This window comes from Dermochelys coriacea, chromosome 1, assembly GCF_009764565.3.
Source record: "Dermochelys coriacea isolate rDerCor1 chromosome 1, rDerCor1.pri.v4, whole genome shotgun sequence".
In the NCBI taxonomy this organism is placed as follows: domain Eukaryota; kingdom Metazoa; phylum Chordata; order Testudines; family Dermochelyidae; genus Dermochelys; species Dermochelys coriacea.
Window position 1 is genome coordinate 202,426,206 of NC_050068.2, and position 20,609 is coordinate 202,446,814.

A 20,609-nucleotide genomic window follows, 5' to 3' on the forward strand; every position below is an offset into this window, starting at 1 on the left:
GTTATACAAGGCACTGGTGAGACCTCACCTAGAATACTGTGTGCAGTTCTGGTCTCCCATGTTTAAAAAGGATGAATTCAAACTGGAGCAGGTACAGAGAAGGGCTACTAGGATGATCCGAGGAATGGAAAACTTGTCTTATGAAAGGAGACTTAAGGAGCTTGGCTTGTTTAGCCTAACTAAAAGAAGGTTGAGGGGAGATATGATTGCTCTCTATAAATATATCAGAGGGATAAATACAGGAGAGGGAGAGGAATTATTTCAGCTCAGCACCAATGTGGACACAAGAACAAATGGGTATAAACTGGCCACCAGGAAGTTTAGACTTGAAATCAGACGAAGGTTTTTAACCATCAGAGGAGTGAAGTTTTGGAATAACCTTCCAAGGGAAGCAGTGGGGGCAAAAGATCTATCTGGTTTTAAGATTCTACTCGATAAGTTTATGGAGGAGATGGTATGATGGGATAATGGGATTTTGGTAAGTAATTGATCTTTAAATATTCAGGGTAAATAGGCCAAATCCCCTGAGATGGGATATTAGATGGATGGGATCTGATTTACTATCGAAAACTCTTTCCTGGGTATCTGGCTGGTGAATCTTGCCCATGTGCTCAGGGTTTAGCTAATTGCCATGTTTGGGGTCGGGAGGGAGTTTTCCTCCAGGGCAGATTGGAGAGGCCCTGGAGGTTTTTTTGCCTTCCTCTGTAGCATGGGGCATGGTTGACTGGAGAGAGGCTTCTCTGCTCCTTGAAGTTTTGAACCATGATTTGAGGACTTCAATAGCTCAGACATGGGTGAGGTTTTTCATAGGAGTGGTGGGTGACATTCTGTGGCCTGCGCTGTGCAGGAGGTCGGACTAGATGATCAGAGTGGTCCCTTCTGACCTTAGTATCTATGAATCTATGAACTACTCACTCGGTCTTCAACCCAAACCCCAACCTTCCTTTTCAACTGATTCCAGTTCCAGGACTGAACCCAGCCTTCTTGGCCCATCTGTTGATGATGTTCATCCATCCACACCCAGCTCTGAAGAGTTTGGTCTGGCTAAACACCCACAGGTTCAGGATGGTGATGTGCTGAATTCACCATTGTGGATTTTGATAGCGCACAAAGCCTAGATTCTTGGCTGTATACTGAATATGGACACGTCAAATTATAGAACGAAAACGTAATAGACTAAGCGTATCCCTGCTGCAACTCCCCTGAGGAACTTGGACCACTGTGTACAAAATATTGTATCTTTGCTGTGAAACTGATCTTTGACTAAAATATCAAATTCACAGCATGGCAATAGTGATGTCTTTATTCATAGCACATCTCTCTAAGAGGAGGTTCTCTCTGTTCAAAATCCAAACTGCTCTGGTGCTTTCAGCCTGTAACAATCACCCCAACTGCTCTTTGACTAAAGTACACAGGGAGACTGCCTGTGAATAAACAGCATTGTTGACATGTCACATGTAAACAAGAAGTTACAGAAGTGTTTGCTATGCTAATTCTGAGGGATTAACCCTGGGGACGCTGCCTAATCCCCAAATCCTAAATACTTTGAGGACTAGGGATGTATATGGGGGTTTAGCATTAGTGATTTAAGTATTTGTATGTATTTTCCATGGACTACATTTAGTGACAGAGGGAGTTATTTGTGGGATTGAAATAACGCAAGATCTGGTCTTCTCATGGTTTTATTAACCATCTAGAAAAAAAATGCACTGAAAATAGCAGCTCCCTTCATATTTCAGTCCCAAAGATGGATCTTAGAAAACACCCTGCAAATACAAGTACTAAGAAAGTCAGGTTTACCTGAGTCATAGTTGAAACAAAATGTACAGCCCTGTTAGGGCTTGATCCAAAGCCCACTGAAGTCAGTGGGAATCTTTCCATTGATGTTAATGGCCTCTGGATCAGATTCTTAAAGGGTAAGGATAGAAGGTGGCCTTCAGGAATTGGTAGACCTAGGAGAGGAAGGTTTCTGGACAGTGCAGGAAGAGCCAAATCAAAACTCTTGTTTTAAGTGAGTCCTGGCTGGACCTGGCGGCTGGTTCCTAGGCCTCTCTTTGGTACGATGGTGTAAATGGGGAGAGCAGGCTGGGCATGGAGTGGAATTAAGACAGAGCCCAAAGGGGTTCCAAGGTAGGAGGTTCAAGGTGAAAGAGGTTTTCTACCCGATGGGAGGAAGGTTGGAGCTTCCTAATAATTAAAGAAGGAGTAGAGATGAGATGAAGAAATGTGAGAGGCCTTGAATTGAAGCTGGAAGTGGGGATGAAGGAGTGAGATGGGAAGGGAATTTCCTCCACTTACACCCCTACGAATCAGTATAATACACTCAGTTGTATTCTTGTGTATGGTACTACAGGTACAATTTTGCTAAATCTCTCAGCGGCTGCAGCCTGAATGCTCCTCATTCAGCCCTCACATTACTGACATTACCACCTGGCTATGAGTAAATAGGCTGCTCTTTTGGAAATACCTATCTGCACCACCTGGAGGAAATCTGCACGTTAGTTTAAAAAAAAAAAAGGAGGTTTCTCATTAAATGCCTCTCCATTGGCTCATCTGATTGAAAACTATCACATTGCCATATTGATAAACAAGCCATGAGGCAGTGAGTTCTGATGCTGCAGTGTGCAGTAGTGACTTGCAATATGGCACAGAATCAAGGATGTGGCTCAATGTTGACACATTCCAATAGCTTTGAAAGGACAAGTCTCACATAAAAATCGAATGCATGTGGCAGATTTAACAATTCCTCTGTTTGGAGGCTTCACTTCCTAATGCATTCAGGTTTGCAAATTGGGTTGGAGATCTTGTGATGACCATCTTTTGCGCAAGATGTCTGGTACTTCAGGATTCTGGTGGAACCAAAGGCATTGTGTGGTGTTTTGGTGTGATCGGTTTGGATCCCATGCCAAAGTAGGAAGTATAGAAGTGCCAGGCCTGGAAATAGAATGTAAAAACTGTACTCAGACATTTCTGAACCTCAGAAAAAATAATTCTTGGTTTGAGTTCAGGCAAAGCCTTTGAGAGCGGTGTGGGTATGTATCTGATTCAGTTATTTAATAACTCTCTCTAGATCTTTCTAAGCCCTGGTATAGAACAACAGCAGGATAAAAAGTTACCGTTGACTCCCCAGAAAAAAGAATCGTTGTCCTATTTAGTGAATGATGGACAATACAGAAGGCAAAGTTACTATGACTGCTTTATCAAATGGCTAGTTCAACAATCAGAAGACTAATAGACCAATTCTTCTTCTGATGTAAGAACTCAGTCGAGGCTAGCTGGTAGCTGCTGTTAAGTAGAGAGGTGCTGAACCATATCCCTGAATCCAAGGAAGTTCAGAAATGCCAGCTGTAAACTGTAAACCTTCAGATGTTACTTATTATCTAGTTTGGTGACATCTGGAAGCAGCACATGTTCTAAGTTATGGCCAGCCACTTGCTGAGGAAGGAGCAGGGAGTTCAAGACAAGGAACTCCTTTCATCATAAATGTTCTCCTGCACAAGTATGATCCAGTGTGAAGAACCTTAGCCTTGTGCTAAGTGAGCAGCTACGTGGGGAGTACTAAGACTTCCATGGTCACATCCTATAGGACAATAAGGAATCACACTCGTGTGTGTAGAGTTTCTACCCATCTGGTTCCTCTGCCAAAAGAGAACTTCTGTTTTGGCTCAACCATGTGCTGAGACACCTTGAGGTCTTTAGAAGTGCCCTAGCAGCTCTTCTGAACTCTCAATGCATGACGAAGATTTGCTCCATACATATGGACATCACAATGGACATTTGGGGATGGAATCCAGGAATACTGGCTTCATAAACACATATCTATGCCTCTTGGGTTCCAGGAGAATTTTCCTGATTTTCAGTAGCAGGGTTTATTCTTTTGGGGCTGCCGCTAGTGGGATTCAATTCTGTTCCCATTGAAGTCAATAGGAATTTTGCCACTGAACTCAATATGAGCAAGATTGGCCAGATAGCCAGCAAGTTATACATTAGAACTGCAGTTAGGGACCTAGACCTCAATTCCATGTCCTCAAAAACATATGGGTAGCTTCAATTGACTTGTATATGTCTGAAGGGACATCAGGGTCTCAGGATTTTGTAAGAAGTTCAAGAGCAGAAAGCACTGAATACAAATGATTGGTAAGAAACTGACAGAGCCTCCTTTTTGGAGAAGGAAATTACACAGACTGGGGACAGTGTGGGCTGCTAAGCTGATTGGGACAAAACCTCTGCAGAAACTCTCCAGCTGAAGTCCTGCAAACAACTACTCGCTGTGCAGAGGGAATCTAGCAACACTGGCCTCAGAGCAGCAAAGATGTGGCATCTTCCCCTGCTAATCAATATACAGAAATGAACACTAATCAAAGCAGTGTACACTTCTGTCACAGCAGGAGATCAAAAACTAAATCCAAATGAAAACATCTACTGTGCCATCAATTTCTGGTCTCAACATCTCTAATCTTCTGACTAGTGGAGCAAACAACCACAGCCAAAAAGGAAGGAGGCATGGTCTTATATTAAAGGCAGTGGAACTGGCACTCTCGCAATCAGGGATTGGTTTCTGGGTCTGCCACAGACTTCTTGTGAGACCTTGGGCAACTTACTTCACCTTGATATGATTCACTTCCCCATCTTCAAAATGAGGCTAATAATACTTCCTTGCCACATACATTATGAGAACAAGGTTTGTGAGCCACTTAGGTACTTTGGTAATGGGTAACTTACAAGGATCTAGATAGTAATGATGCTCAATATCTACAACACTAATATGTCATTTCCTGAGAACAAACAAAAACTAGCAAGATTTGAGAGTGTTAATTTGCTAGTTCCACGCAGAGATCATTATCTCACCACAGTGAGATATACAAAGCTAAGGGAGACTCTTACCAAATACAGAATCAATGGGCCTGATTTTCCACTGGCTGCACACAGTGGGGGTGAAACACTACCAAATTATAATGGTAGTATTTTACATTCACTTTGGCCAGGTGGAAATGATTACACAAAATGCAGGGCAATGGAGAACCAGTCTCATGGATTGCAAACTAGAGAAGGAAACTGGGAGTCACAGAGTGCACTGCAAGCAGGGAGGAACAATCGTAGAACTAATATAGAAGGAAATATTGAGAGAAAAAGAGAGAGACACACACACACATACTTCTGGCTCCAGTGCCCAAAATATGAGGGAGTTAGAGAAGGAGAGTTCTTCAAACTATCAGGAGTGATAATGACTTTTCATGAGAAAGCAATGAGGAAAACTGTTCCTAACTCCCAGGGGAAAGAAGAGGGCCAACAGAGATGGCATCACGCTATTGGATCAAGCTACCACTGGATTAGGAATGGACACTAATGACAAAGGATAAAAACCCCCAATACCATGTAATACCATATCCAGGCCACATGCTTGATGATGTACTGGGAATTAAATTCCAAACACACTGTCCTGGGCAGATTGTATCCACTGCTCGAGACACCTGAGGGATCTGTCTCTTTCCTTAATACTTTGTTCACTGTCATGCCATAGGATTGGGTGGGTTAGTGGAAGGAGGAAAGCACTCACTGCTCTATTTAACAGAGATTTCTACACAGTGGAATGGTTTTTCTGTAATCTGGACCTCTCCATGGTCAGTGGGTGACTCCACCAGTTCTACTGGCCTTGTCATGCTGTGAAACCTCTTGGCTCCTTGAGGGGGTGCCAAGGGTTTACTGCTTTGTTTGGTACCGCTGAAAAAACCTCTGGTCCTTCTTAAGTCATTAGCCAACCTTCAGGCAAACACAGCTTCTTTAAGAGAGTTTAAAGACTGATGCTTGCATGCCCTGTAAAGGAAAGAAAATATCAGACACACTATAGAGACCAGGTTTCAGAGTAGCAGCCGTGTTAGTCTGTATTCGCAAAAAGAAAAGGAGTACTTGTGGCACCTTAGAGACTAACAAATTTATTAGAGCATAAGCTTTCGTGAGCTACAGCTCACTTCATCGGATGCATTTGGTGGAAAAAACAGAGGAGAGATTTATATACACACACACAGAGAACATGAAACAATGGGTTTATCATACACACTGTAAGGAGAGTGATCACTTAAGATAAGCCATCACCAACAGCAGGGGGGGAAAGGAGGAAAACCTTTCATGGTGACAAGCAGGTAGGCTAATTCCAGCAGTTAACAAGAATATCAGAGGAACAGTGGGGGGGGGGGGGGGTGGGAGAAATACCATGGGGAAATAGTTTTACTTTGTGTAATGACTCATCCATTCCCAGTCTCTATTCAAGCCTAAGTTAATTGTATCCAGTTTGCAAATTAATTCCAATTCAGCAGTCTCTCGTTGGAGTCTGTTTTTGAAGCTTTTTTGTTGAAGTATAGCCACTCTTAGGTCTGTGATCGAGTGACCAGAGAGATTGAAGTGTTCTCCAACTGGTTTTTGAATGTTATAATTCTTGACGTCTGATTTGTGTCCATTCATTCTTTTACGTAGAGACTGTCCAGTTTGGCCAATGTACATGGCAGAGGGGCATTGCTGGCACATGATGGCATATATCACATTGGTAGATGCGCAGGTGAACGAGCCTCTGATAGTGTGGCTGATGTGATTAGGCCCTATGATGGTATCCCCTGAATAGATATGTGGACAGAGTTGGCAACGGGCTTTGTTGCAAGGATAGGTTCCTGGGTTAGTGGTTCTGTTGTGTGGTGTGTGGTTGCTGGTGAGTATTTGCTTCAGATTGGGGGGCTGTCTGTAAGCAAGGACTGGTCTGTCTCCCAAGATCTGAGAGAGCGATGGCTCGTCCTTCAGGATAGGTTGTAGATCCTTGATGATGCGTTGGAGAGGTTTTAGTTGGGGGCTGAAGGTGATGGCTAGTGGCGTTCTGTTGTTTTCTTTGTTGGGCCTGTCCTGTAGTAGGTGACTTCTGGGTACTCTTCTGGCTCTGTCAATCTGTTTCTTCACTTCAGCAGGTGGGTACTGTAGTTGTAGGAATGCATGATAGAGATCTTGTAGGTGTTTGTCTCTGTCTGAGGGGTTGGAGCAAATGCGGTTATATCGTAGCGCTTGGCTGTAGACAATGGATCGAGTGGTATGATCTGGATGAAAGCTAGAGGCATGTAGGTAGGAATAGCGGTCAGTAGGTTTCCGATATAGGGTGGTGTTTATGTGACCATCGCTTATTAGCACCGTAGTGTCCAGGAAGTGGATCTCTTGTGTGGACTGGTCCAGGCTGAGGTTGATGGTGGGATGGAAATTGTTGAAATCATGATGGAATTCCTCAAGAGCTTCTTTTCCATGGGTCCAGATGATGAAGATGTCATCAATGTAGCGCAAGTAGAGTAGGGGCATTAGGGAACGAGAGCTGAGGAAGCGTTGTTCTAAGTCAGCCATAAAAATGTTGGCATACTGTGGGGCCATGCGGGTACCCATCGCAGTGCCGCTGATTTGAAGGTATACATTGTCACCAAATGTGAAATAGTTATGGGTCAGGACAAAGTCACAAAGTTCTGCCACCAGGTTAGCCGTGACAGTATCGGGGATACTGTTCCTGACGGCTTGTAGTCCATATAGAGACCAATTGCTCTTCCCCCTTGGTAAGTGACAGCTTGTCTTGAGTTTGAGATAGCTAACTATCACCTGGGGAGACTATTAGAGAGAGAAGCTGGGAGGAGAAAGAGTGTAGGGGAGAGAAAGACATATAACAGTTGATTTATTAACTTTGGCAACACATGTGTGCCTTGTGATTCCAATATATTCATTGAAACTGAAGCTGAATTGAAAGTCAAGCACAAGGGAGTGTGGGTGGATAGAAGGAATCACAGCCCATTGAAAGACAAAGAACAATATATTCGTTACCTTAGAAAAACATGGGGCACAAGGACACTGGGGACCAACCAGCTTCCCTGCTTCTCAAAGTGGGGAATTGGGGTTCATATTCAAACTGGACACTGTTGACCAAGCCCTCCCACAGAGTATGAGACTACCAGGGAGACCCACCTGGAGAAGGTAGGGAGACTTACAAGAGCCAAAGTGGTAGCAGTATCCTCTCAGGTACTTCTTTCTGAACCATGTAATAAATTAACATGTCATTGCTAGATGCAAAATACTGAACCTTAGTGGTCATAACAAGTAGCTAAAACACATCCTGCGGCCGGTGGGTTAAAGGGAGAAAGAGGACTGAGAGTATGCACAGTGTGAGGTCAAGGGAAAGGAATGGCAAGCTGAGAGAAGCATGGGCCAGGAAGCTCTGAGTTCTGAACCCAGCTCCGACAATGACTGTCTGTGGTCTTGGGTGTATGTTGTTATTAGAAGCTGTAGGATGCGGTATAAACCTTTGTTAGATCAAAGTTTGTTCCGCTGAAGTGATTTGCTTAATCATGGGAATACAGTACTGAGATCCCAGCTTGTGAGTGTATGTTACCTGGCATAATTACAGAGGTCATCAATAGCCTAGAAAAAGGTCCTGGCAGTTCTTACAGTAAGGAGGCCAAACCCCACCTCTGTTCCTCAGAACTTCACTCATGACTGAAGAAATGAAAATTAACCATGAGATGCTCTCATTAACCCCCCAGCTTGCATAATACAGAGCCTGTGGCAGGTGAAGCAAGGGACATGTAAGAACTTCCTCTCTCCTGCTTCTGGACCCTGTTGTGCTATCCTATTTACACCTACACCTCTGAAGGAAATGAATAGTGCCTGTGAATGCTGTCTGAGAAATCCATACCCTTCTCTTTTCTCCCCCCGGCTCACCATTTCACACACACACACCACCTGTGTTCAGGGAAGACAATCAATTCCTGCAAAGAGCACTCTCTCTTTAGCAAGCTACAGAGCCTGAGAGCATCAGAGGACAATTTCCAAAGCAGCCCAAGACCCCCCGCAACCTCATTTGTATCCATCCAAAGATGTTTGCCTTTATGCGATGAGACATGTCTGCTGAGCCTTCCTTATGATCAGGTCCAGTGTCAACCAACTGCCAGACTTCACAGCAAGGGAGAGAAAGATGGTGCATCCCCTGGGGCCCCTTCCTCCCATGCCCTATCCTGCTGAAGGTCAAGACTCTCAAGTAAAAATGGCCCCCTCATGAGGCAGAACCACTAAACATGCTTCCTTCACACAGGGAGCTGCTTTTTAGTTTAGGTTAAAAACGTGGAGACTTCTACCTATCTGCTGCATTGTGAGAGTATGTGTAGGGGCGTGTGCATGTGTGAGAGTGACCCATCTTCACCTATCATCAATTTTTCATTCTGTTCATCTTAAATAGCCCCCATGGCTAGAGTATCTGAGGCTTAATAGCTTCTCTGAAGCTTTCATTGGCTGGCTGGTTGCAAAGGATAGAGTTGTCCTAGGTGCAATCCCCTGAATTATACAATGAGGCCCAGTAGGCTGCCTTCACGTTTATATAAAGTAAGGCCAGGAGTTTCTGGCATGTAATGCTCTACTTTGAGCTAAGTGGACTCCAAATGAGAGAAACTGTAGTGTCCTTGGAATGCAGTATCTTATTAAAAAGCTGAGGGCAGCTTCAATCTGCTTCATTGTTTGCACGGTAGAATCAGTGCCTCCCTCAGTTGGATGAACTGGATGTCTCTCTTCTACAAGTTATGCTATGAACTTCAGATTCACAAGGCCTTTAGTTTAAATTACCAGCACAGAGTGGAGAAATTAAGAGCCAAAAGGAGAAGCGTGTATAAACCACTGTTCCTGAGAGTCTGCAAAAAGCATGAAACAATGGCTCTGAAAGGTGTGAAATGCCCTGTCATCTCACTCAGGGCCCCAGCTGTAGAATGTGGAAATTTTACAAGATACCAGGCGCCAACATTTTGTTTGCTTTCTCTTTGCCCTGCCTGCAGCTGCCTCTTACTGTTAGTTTTCCCCACAATGGGGAGTTAATCAGATTACTGTGGACCGCCCAGAATTATCAGCATTGCCAAAGTTCATAGAGCCGGTTTGTCTGGAGAATACATCCATCGTCAAACATAATGATGGCTGTAAATAACCATTGAAGAAATTGACATCAATGAGTATTTTCAACTATGGGTCATAGCTGAGTGTGTGGGTTTGAATATTGGAGGGACCGGAATGAAGGGCATTTAATTGAGATACGATAAATTAACATTGCCTCAATACAAGGGACTGGACTAGTATGACCTACTGAGGTCCCGTCCAGTCATACATTTCTATGATTCTCACCACAGAACTGTCCATGCACACAACATACAGAATATTCTTATATATTACACCATTATTTAGCTACCGATGGTATTACAACTAATTGCTGCATTTTTCCTTTAAGAACAGGAACAGAACTAGGAGGCTCCAGGTATGCAGTTTCTTTGTCTTGTTCTCTTGCAGTTGGCTTAGATCAGCTCTGTCAGACAGGTCAGTGGACACATCTTGTCACATAATCACAAGCCTCTTCCAATGGCACACTTATCATACTGCGTTTCATTGCTCACAAAGGACACCAGGCATCTTCTGTAGTGCTGGGGGGTGGGGGGAATGTTGGTGGAACAGGAAAGATGCATGTTTGGAGGGACACTTCATCCTCTGAATGCCAGGATGCCACAGTGGGAAACGAGTTCATCCATGCCTTGAATATCAATAGACTAGCAGGATGTATGGCAGCTGTCTGCTAGCTATGCTGAAAGTACTTCTTATGCCTATAAACAGGTCACATCACTGTTAGTTAAAACAGGGCTTTGGGTAGTGTCAGATGGAGAAGCAGTGATTCTCAGCAAGGAGGGAAAATTCACTTGACTTATATCAGGTGCTTCCTTGGTGGGGGTGGGATAGGTGACGGTGGCATCTGTAAGATAGATATTGGGTGTAACATCTTGGGCTTATGGAAAAACTCATTACAAAAATTAAGTTCACCACAGCAGGCTGCGGAAGGTTTAGTGTAGTGTAAGGGTCCACACAAAATGTTTCATCAGAATTGGGTGGCATGACACCTCTATGCAAAGATCTCAAAGCATTTTACAAACTCTCACTAATTCTACTAACTCACTTGTGAAGTGGGTCAGTATCATGATACCCATCTCATATATTGGGAAACAGGTGTCTGTGACTTGCTCAAAGTAAGCGTCAGTAGCTGAGTGGAGAGGCAGCATGGTCCAATAGCTAAGGTACTAGACTGAGATTCAGGAGAGTCTACTCCTGGCTGTATTAGTGAGCTGCTTTGTGACCATGCACAAATCATTTCACCTCTCACTGTCTCTGTTTCTCCAGACTGCAAACTCTTCATGGCAGGAGCTGTTTTTTACTAGGCATATGTACAGCATTCAACACACTGGTGGCTCAATCTCAGCTGGGTCTTCTAGGCATTACCTTAGTATAAATAACAACCCAAGACTCCTGGCTCCCAGTTCTGCGCATAGATCCTAGTTTTTCTTTTTCTTCTGCAAAGATCGGTTTTATGTCCTAGGCCAGGGGTTCTCAAACTGGGGGGTCGGGATCCCTCAGGGGGTCGCGAGGTTATTACACGAGGGGTCACGAGCCGTCAGCCTCTACTCCAAATCCCACTTTGCCTCCAGCATTTATAATGGTGTTAAATATATAAAAAAGTGTTTTTAATTTATAAGAGGGGTCGCACTCAGAGGCTTGCTATGTGAAAGGTGTCACCAGTACAAAAGTTTGAGAACCACTGGCCTCGGGCCACTTTAGTAAGAGCTAGATGTCTTGGTTTTAAAATACCTGGGGACAGTGTATACTGGTAATAGTAAGGGTGGGAAATTTTTGGTAAAAATGTTTGTTATAAACACAGCCACGATGGCGCTGCCCAAACAGCTTATGTGAAAAATAAACCCTTTATTGGAAATGGAGAAGGGATCAAAGAAGGTATAGAGTCAAAACGGCTAACAAAGACCGGATAGGGCATCACAAAGTGAGAATGGGTTAGTGCTGCCAAAGGGCTATGGAGAAGAAGACGGCCTATTATCTTGGGGAAATAAAGAGCACTAGATAGTAAGTGTGCCCACTAGTAAGTAAAGGGAAAGAGGTGACATTCATGATGATGTTTAAATGACTGAGGTGCCAAGCAACTTGTTAAAATATCTCATGGTCTTGAACAAGAAAAACAAAGAACAGCATTTTGGACAATCAGGAAACAACAGCAACCTAATAAATGGAACTAATGATAAAATGTAAGGGATGAAATGTTAGGGGAAAATAAATATCTACAAATAATCAGCTAATGGATTAAATGCATCTGAGGGTGAGAAGGAAATTAGTTGATCAATTCACTCAGCAACTGCTAATTATATTTGACAAGTCATGGAGTACGGGGAGGTATCTGAAAACTGGAGAAAAGCAGTTGTGGTACCAATGTTTAAGGCTGCCTTGTGACTGTGTAAGGGATGGGCCCAGTGAAAGGCAAAGTGGCTGACTCAAAGATCTTTTGAAAGGTGCAACCTGCATTCCCCTCCGTGCCACGCAGTTTCATTGGCCAGTGCCGCAGTTCATAGTCCTGTGATGATAGCTCCATCACTGTCAACTCTGAAGAACTCCAGTGGCAACGTTAATCTCAGTCGAGTTTGAACTCAGGAGAGCACAACCACCACATTGTTCCTAAGTCTTAGGCTCCTTTCACCCTCTTCTCTTCACTGTGTGCACCCATCTTTGCCCTTAAAATATCAGGGGGCGGGAATCTAACATTCCTGGAAATTGTTTATTCAATCTAACTGCTGAACAAGGGATTACTTCCTTCTCCCCTGGCACAGGTGCCCTAGGGCAAGGTTATGCTAATAACAGCATCAGAGGAAGAGGAAGACGATGAGTTTGGCAAGACTAGGTACCACATCCTGGGATGTAGGGAAGAGCTGAACGCTGAAAGAGAGTGGGTGATTTTTTCTTGCCTTTCCTACTTATGCTCATTTATTTTTCTCTTTTACTATAAAGCATAACCCATTGAGGAGAAGACCTTGTATTTGTTTATGCTCATTCTTCCAGCTTGCAAACCAATATTAATGATCAGACTTCCAGGAATGAATACAATGGATCATTGCTCGAGGGGGAGGTTTTCAAAGACAGAAATGGGAGCTTGACAGCGTACTCCCTTTGATTTTAAAGGATGTGCAGTGGGAGATGTGCACCTGCCTCCCATTTGTGCCTTTAAAAATCTTGCCCTTAATAACAATGAGCTCATTACTGTGGTCCTCACACAAGCAAAAGCCTCATTAACTTTGGTTGGACAAACTTTCTTGAATTAGTTCTGCAGGACTGAACCCTTTCTTAGTTCACTGTAACCCATTTATATCCACACACAGAAGGTACCATCCCTTGTTTGACAAAATATTGTCAGATGTTTACCTAAAAACAATAAAATTGAAAAGCCTGGGCTTCGTCCCCAACCTGTCACAAAGTAGAGTTAATCAGAAACCAGAATTCCCATTCCAAAGGAATTGCCCACATTTCATTTTCTACCCCTATGAATTGGAACAAAAAGTTAAAATTTCAAGTTTTTTTTTCATAGAACAGAAATGACTGATAATTTCAATCTGGAAACATTCTGTTTTGATTATGGCTAATTGTTTTGTTTAAAAAATGTCAAATTGTTTCATTTTGATAATGCCAACACATTATAATATAAAATAGGAAATATAATATAATATTAATCTTAATACAACAGTCTAAATGAAATTAAACAAAACTAAATGACACAGTTAAAACAACAGTCTTACCTTGTCAAAATAGGAAAGTCAAAATGGTTTGTTTCAAAACATTCTATTTGAAAATTTCATTGAAATGGACACACACTCTGAAAATGTTTAGATTTCCATGAACCTGCATTTTTTGACAGAAAATGATTGTCTAAAATGGTTTGACCAGCTCTATAGAAGCATAGAATATCAGGGTTGGAAGGGACCTCAGGAGGTCATCTAGTCCAACCCCCTGCTCAAAGCAGGACCAACCCCAACAAGGCTACTCTGAATATATCATCTGAAGATATATTTCCCTCAGCATGATTCTGACCAAGAACCTCCTAATGCCAATTGGTAAGGGGGTGCACAGAGTTGCAGGGATTCTGGGATGTACATTCTGGTTCCCCACAGAATGTCATTTGAGGGCTCAAATGAAAGTCGGTGACACACCGATCATCAATATAATTGTAAAATATACCTACAGATACTATGTAAAGAGATATGTATAAATACTGAAAACATATTCTTAAAGTCCGTGTCCAAGTATTAGTCACCAGCAACAGTGAAAAACAAGTTTTCTGTCAGAGGAGAGATGTCTCTCCATTTATCAATTTACATGTAAATTGAATATTGTCTCATTCACTACAGGTCCCCCTTCTCTAGTCTGAACCAAATGAAAATGAAGGATTGCAAGAAAGAACTTCATAAATGAAGTAACAGGAAAAGAAACATGGCAGGAGAAAAAAACCTTATCTGGAGGTGTATATCAAAGGTTTGCTTGAGTGTATTTTGGGGACAAAGGGGATGCCCAGGAACCATTCACTGAGGGAGTAAAAGGACAGTGCTCTTGCTTCATGAAAATAGGATCTCAGCCAGGCTGGGTTGAAAACACTGGAGAACTTTGGGTGAGATCAGCTTCTTTAGACAAAAGAGTAACATGTTTGTTAAGCTTAGTCTCATGAAAAGGTGTTATGATTTTGTTTTACATGTAACCATTTGTTTCCAATATTCTTACTCATTAGCACTTGAATCTCTATTCTTTAATATTAAACTTATTCTTGTTTCACTATAAATATATCTAAGTACCTGTGTTTAACAGAGCTGTGTTCTAATGTATAATTAATAAGCTGAGGTGTACTGTTCTAGAATTACCAGGCCTGCTGTTCACAAAGGGAATGGATAAGGGGCTGGGCACTTCAGGGAACGCACTGAATATTTGGGGATTGGTGTGTGTCTGTTGCTACCTGTACAGGGAGGGTGAGGCCTGTGGAGCCCTGGAAGGTAGAGTTCATGCTGTCTGGGGCTGCTGGATTCAGGGAGCAGACCCACAGCAGGCACAGACAAGACTGCTTCATGCTAAGGACAGGTGGTGGTGAGGTGCCTTGCAACCCTGGGAGTGTCACCATTATATTTAGATTTGTACCATTTAGTAAATGGTCAAGTATGTATCTGTTTTGTTGTTCCCCTTCCCTAGTCTCACTCTCCTCTGTCCTGAGACCATGAGCTCCTCACAGCAGCAATTATCCCTACTTAAAGATTTGGAAAGAGCTGAACACATTGTGGGACCTACTGTAGACAATAAATTATTGTTAATTCATTATTATTGATGAGATTAATATTAGTACCTTTGACATGATGTGAGAAATTTCCATGGAACTTTGGTAGGTCATTTTGCATTAGATAAGTGCATCCTTCATAGGAAGCAATTTGCATTGCGTTGGTGCAATTCTCACATTTAGTTGTAACAATGAATTTGGTGCACAGCTAGTGCAATGATAATTCTTATGAACATGCAAAAGCTATTTTAAGACAGTTATTAAATTATTAATTCTGGAAAATTGTGTGACTTATGAGCTAAATCAAAAGTCAAAATCAGATTGATCACATCTGATGTTATGACACAAAAATGATGAATTTTTGAGCATGACCATAATGCATGAGTCAAGTTGCCTCCAGGTTGATCATTCTTCCAACACTTATCTGCTCTCCATTCTTATTGCTGTAACTTGTGCAAGTCCAGTATGTTCCATGAAATATCATATGATGGTATTTTTAGACTGTTTTACAAAATTAATGGTTGAAGGGAATTTGGATCACATAATGTTTGATATAGAGCTTCATGAACTCCTACTTGCAAATTTAATTCAATCTGTCTTGGATTAGGAGCACTGTCATGGATTGAAAATTGCCTGATGAACCATAAGCAAAGGATAACAATCAGAGCGATGCATGTGCAAATTTGCAGGGAGGTGTTTTGTGAAGTTCTTCGGGAATCAGGATGAGGCCTGGCTTGATTTAACAGCTTCATTAATAAGCCAGAAGAAGCAGTACACAGTTTCACAGATGAAAGTTGTGGATAATGCTATATTGGGAGGAGTTGCAAGCACCCATGAAGACAGAGAAATAATATAAAGGGATCTGTAGAGGTTAGGAATATCATGGACAGAAAAGTACAGCATCAGAAATAGACAGCCAGTTTGAAGAGGAAGGATCAGTGATTAGGGGTCTAGCCCGAGAAGATCTGAGTTTCTTGCTCTGCCAGTCTTCCTGTGCAGTTTTGGGTACATCCCCTAGGGCAAGATTTTGAAAGGTATTTAGGTGCCTAAAGATGCAGATAGACACCTAGTGGGATTTTCAAAAGTACCAAGATGCCTAACTCCCATCCTTAGGCACTCTTGAAAAACCTAGGTGCCTTCCTGCTCCTTTAGGTGCCTAAATGTCTTTAAAAATCTAAACTTTAGTCTCATCCTCATTGGGATGCTGGAAGGATAAACACATTAAAAGACTGAGAGCTGCTCAAATACTATAGTAATGGAGGCCATATCAACACCACAGATCAACTGTGAACCTTTTGTCCTCATTTGGTTAGTAGTTACTCACACAAGTAGTCCCATAGAAGTCAATGGACTTGACTACTCACTGCTATGACTAAGAGAATCACAATCTGCCCTGCTATTTGCAAGGGGAAAATGCAAGCTAGAGCCCAACTTTGAAAGCATCCCTATTCAGGACAGCATGTTTAGCACATGCTCCACTTTACACATGGGTATAAGTACTGATGTCAATAGGATTTAAGCCTATGCTTAAAGCTATGCATGTGATTAAATGCCTTTCTGAATCAGGGCCTAACAGAGTACACCTGGGGAGAATAACCCAAGACCCTGGTAGTCAATGGGAGGGAAAAACTGAAACAGCCATAATGCTGAATGAGATCTAGACGTGAGGGGAGAGGGCAAATTCTGTATGAAGTAGACACGTTATATGCTGGAAGAAATAAGTTTCAGCTGTAGCTACAGAGGCATCATGTCACAGAGCAGGTCTGTATCAGTCGTCATCTGCACAGCTCTGGTAAGAATACACACTAGAACACCAGCGTCAAATCTGACCTCCGCTTTAGCAAAAAGATGAAGACAAACTGAAAGAAATTCAAAGAAGAGAAAGACTCTTTGGTCTGTAAAACGTAACTGTGAATAAGGACAGCACAAGTTCTATGCAGCATGTTTCACTAAGGCCTTGTGTACACAGATCAGCAATGCGCTCTACAGCGGTGTGATTCCTTGACGCACACTAACATGTTGTGCATTAATTGGTCCACGTAGACCCTGCTGGTGTGCTTCAGCATAGTGCTGTTTGAAACAGTGCAACGTTACAGTGCAGTAAGGAACCTTTAATGCATACCAGCCAGATGTACACAAATAAATTAATGCACAACACGTCAGTGCACTTTAAAAATCACTCCCCCTCCTGTGCAGAGTGCATTACCCCACTGTATAGACAACCCATAAGAGAATCTCAACCTAGAGGATTAGATTGCATCAAGGCTCATTCCACAGAACAAGACCTGTCCAACATCATACTAGATGAATCAGTGAGCTGGTACAAGGACTCCAGATTTACCACATACTAATGGCCAGATTTTCAAAAGAGCTCAGCGTCCAACAAGGTGAGCTCATTTGAAAATCTGCCCAGTTAATTGAATGGGTCCTGTACACTTTCGAAAATGTGGCCCTACAATGTATAATCTACTTCCAGTTGTAAATGTATAACGTGATAGGACCTTGTATGGAAAGAGTTAAATACTTCGTGGTTATTAATCCTTTCTTTGTAATGCTTAAATAATTTGCATACCCTTCACAAGATCATAAATTGTAATAAGAAAAGGAGTACTTGTGGCACCTTGGAGATTAACAAATTTATTTGAGCATAAGCTTTCGTGAGCTACAGCTCACTTCACGAAAGCTTATGCTCAAATAAATTTGTTAGTCTCCAAGGTGCCACAAGTACTCCTTTTTCTTTTTGCGAATACAGACTAACAAGACTGCTACTCTGAAACCTGTCATAAATTGTAATTACTACTAATCACCAGTGACAACTATGTTTACTTTTTTCTCTGAAGTATTTTACTTGTTTTGCAAGGGGAAAAATAATAAAAAGATTATACACAAGAAAGAAAGAAAGAAATCAGGAATGTTTGGAAAAAGTGAATCTATTTAGTCTATCTACCTATCTGTCCAGGTTCTCATATTAGCATCCATCATCATAGTATCTGACAGCCTTCATAGCTTCAGAAAGCTTATTTTAGCTAGTTCACTATACTAAGCTAGTATACTGTATGCTACCAAGTATTTGAAGAGAGTATACACTGAGAAGTGAGAGGGTTGGAATTGCTGAAGATGGCATAAGGAGGAGAAAAGCGGTGAGAATGAGTGGTTGGGGAATATTTCCTAATGGAGAGTCTAATGAGACTGTGGAATAGTCTCCTAAGGGAATTAGTGGGAGCCCTATCAGCTGTGGTAGCTGCTGGGCAAGGCACTGGAAAGAATATTGTACCTTAATTCTATACTGGCAGAGTATCTCTGGAAAAGAGAAGATGGGCAAGATGATCTAACAGAAAGCCAGTTTGTTCTACGTTTACAACCTGGCTCTGCCACTTACTTGCTGTTACTGTGCCTCAGTTTCCCCAGTTGTTGAAATGGGGATGACGATGCTTTCTTTCTCCCACCCGTTGACTGTCTTGTCTATTTAAATTGTTGGCTCTTCATGGCAGGGACTGTCTTTTAGTATTTGTCTATACAATGCCTTGCACAATGGGGCACTGATGTTGCGGCCTTTAGGAGCTTCTGTAATGCTAATCGTAATAAACAAGGTAACCACATCCCTCAGTGAGCACCGTGCATGTACCATCTCGGAAGTTAAAAGAGCCTACTTTTAAGTTATCCAAGAGCTAAAATAGGCATCTATTATTTAACTCAAGAAAAGTGCATTCTAATTCCACATTCTGGGGGCCAAACGAATTAAATATATTGTTTCTGGTCTGATACACATCATGAGACCACAGCTCCAAATGCACTTTTTCCACATAATTACAAGCACAATGTTAAAAATAACATTCTGTGAGATAGATCGGCATTATCCCTATTTTAAAAGTGGGGAAACTGAGGCACAGAGCGGCAAAGTGACTTACTGAAGACTATAAAAGAGCAAGGGTTTGAGTGAGGAGGTTCCATACTTCTAGGCCTGTGTTTAGACCACAAAGTCTTTGAGCAAAAACACCCTCTCTACCTTAACCACAGTGTGAGCGTGATGCTATAAAACACACACATTGGATCACATTACACACTCAGCGCCCAATTTTCCACTTTGGTTCCTCACCTGAATGCCCAAATACCTATTTTAGGTGCCTACGTGCCTGGCAGAGCACCCATCTGCAGGATTTGGATATGTGGCTCTGAAAATGGAGCTTCCCACTTTGTGGAGCTGAGAGATTTCCAGGTGGATTTATAGCAGACTAGTTGCTGCTCTGTTAGCTCACTAATGTAAAGGAGTCCCATGGCGTCACCTCTTACTTCAGGAGCTTGTGGAGGTGGTTGAGCTGACACACTTGACAAAAGGAGGTGTGAGTCCACAGTCAGCTAAGCATGGGAAATAAAAATAGCAACAGCAAATTGGCCACAGTGGGAATGGCAAGTGCATTTGTTCACCTGAAGGCAAGTTGGCAATTAGGCTTTCAATGGCCAGTCTGTCTTTCAACTCCTTCCTTTCCCCACTCAGCAGAGAGCAATGCCTCACCCTCATAGACACAGTGCGTTCAAGGCAACCCATACCGTTGGCCTGGCTCTGAGAAATGTTCCGGACCTTTCCTTCTCTAGTTTTCATTGTTGGAAAAACAGATGAAGCCTGCCTTCTTGTGAATGCTGAATCTTATGGCACTGTATAACAAAATGAGGGCGGCAGTGGGGGAGGAGGGGAGTGTGTGTGTTGCTGTATGGTTTTGTTCCACTTAGCTGAGCACAGACTGAATGCAGAGGCTTTCATCTCAGGGAACCACAACATCTCAGGGAATGTTTTCACTTTTATACAGACAGGGAGCAGAGCCTTTGGAGATCTCTCCCTACGGAAAGGAACCTGCCACTGATGTCACATTTGCCTCAGAGGCACATCAAATTGATGGTGCTCGGCTTGAAGAGTGTGGGGGACACAATGTCACTTACTACAACTCGTGGGAGCGTTGATACCACTCCTGCACGAGGAGTTCAGGTGTCCAGCTATCTGAACTCAGGACCCAACAATCCACAGGCCTGTCCTGGGAACAAGGGTGGCTTCTTTTTAAAAGCTCTGCTTCTTAGAAAGTGCCAGAGCAGCAACAGTAGAAGTAGCAAGCTCTATAGGAGCTTTATGCAGACACATTTTGCTCCCAAGCTATCCCAGTACCTCTACTGATTTTAACGGAGTTATTCCAGATTTATACCAGTATAACAGAGATCCATCAGCAATACAGTTACTCAAGAGACCCCAGACTGTGGAGACTGAATGGTGACACACTTTAGTCTTATAAACAAAGGTAAATCGGAAATAAAAGAAATGGAACACACCTGTACAAAATATCGTCTGTCTAGTGGTGTATCTCTGAGATTATGCACAGAATAAACACAGGATGTTTCTTTGGCTTCTGTTATTTCTCTACTTTGTAACTTTTTTCCAAATCTGATC

At 42.5% G+C, this 20,609-nt stretch overlaps 1 protein-coding gene and 1 long non-coding RNA gene across 7 annotated transcripts in view; one reads left to right on the top strand and one right to left on the bottom strand.

Annotated features, from left to right (window-relative positions):
- The window catches only part of LOC119843404 (limbic system associated membrane protein), a 1,338,056-nt gene that overhangs the window by 174,496 nt on the left and 1,142,951 nt on the right, over positions 1 to 20,609 (bottom strand). The window lies entirely within an intron of this gene.
- Positions 10,271 to 14,703, top strand: LOC119843427. The gene is made up of 3 exons (XR_005288954.2): positions 10,271 to 10,359; positions 12,699 to 12,814; positions 14,268 to 14,703. It is a non-coding gene; the product is annotated as an uncharacterized LOC119843427 (long non-coding RNA).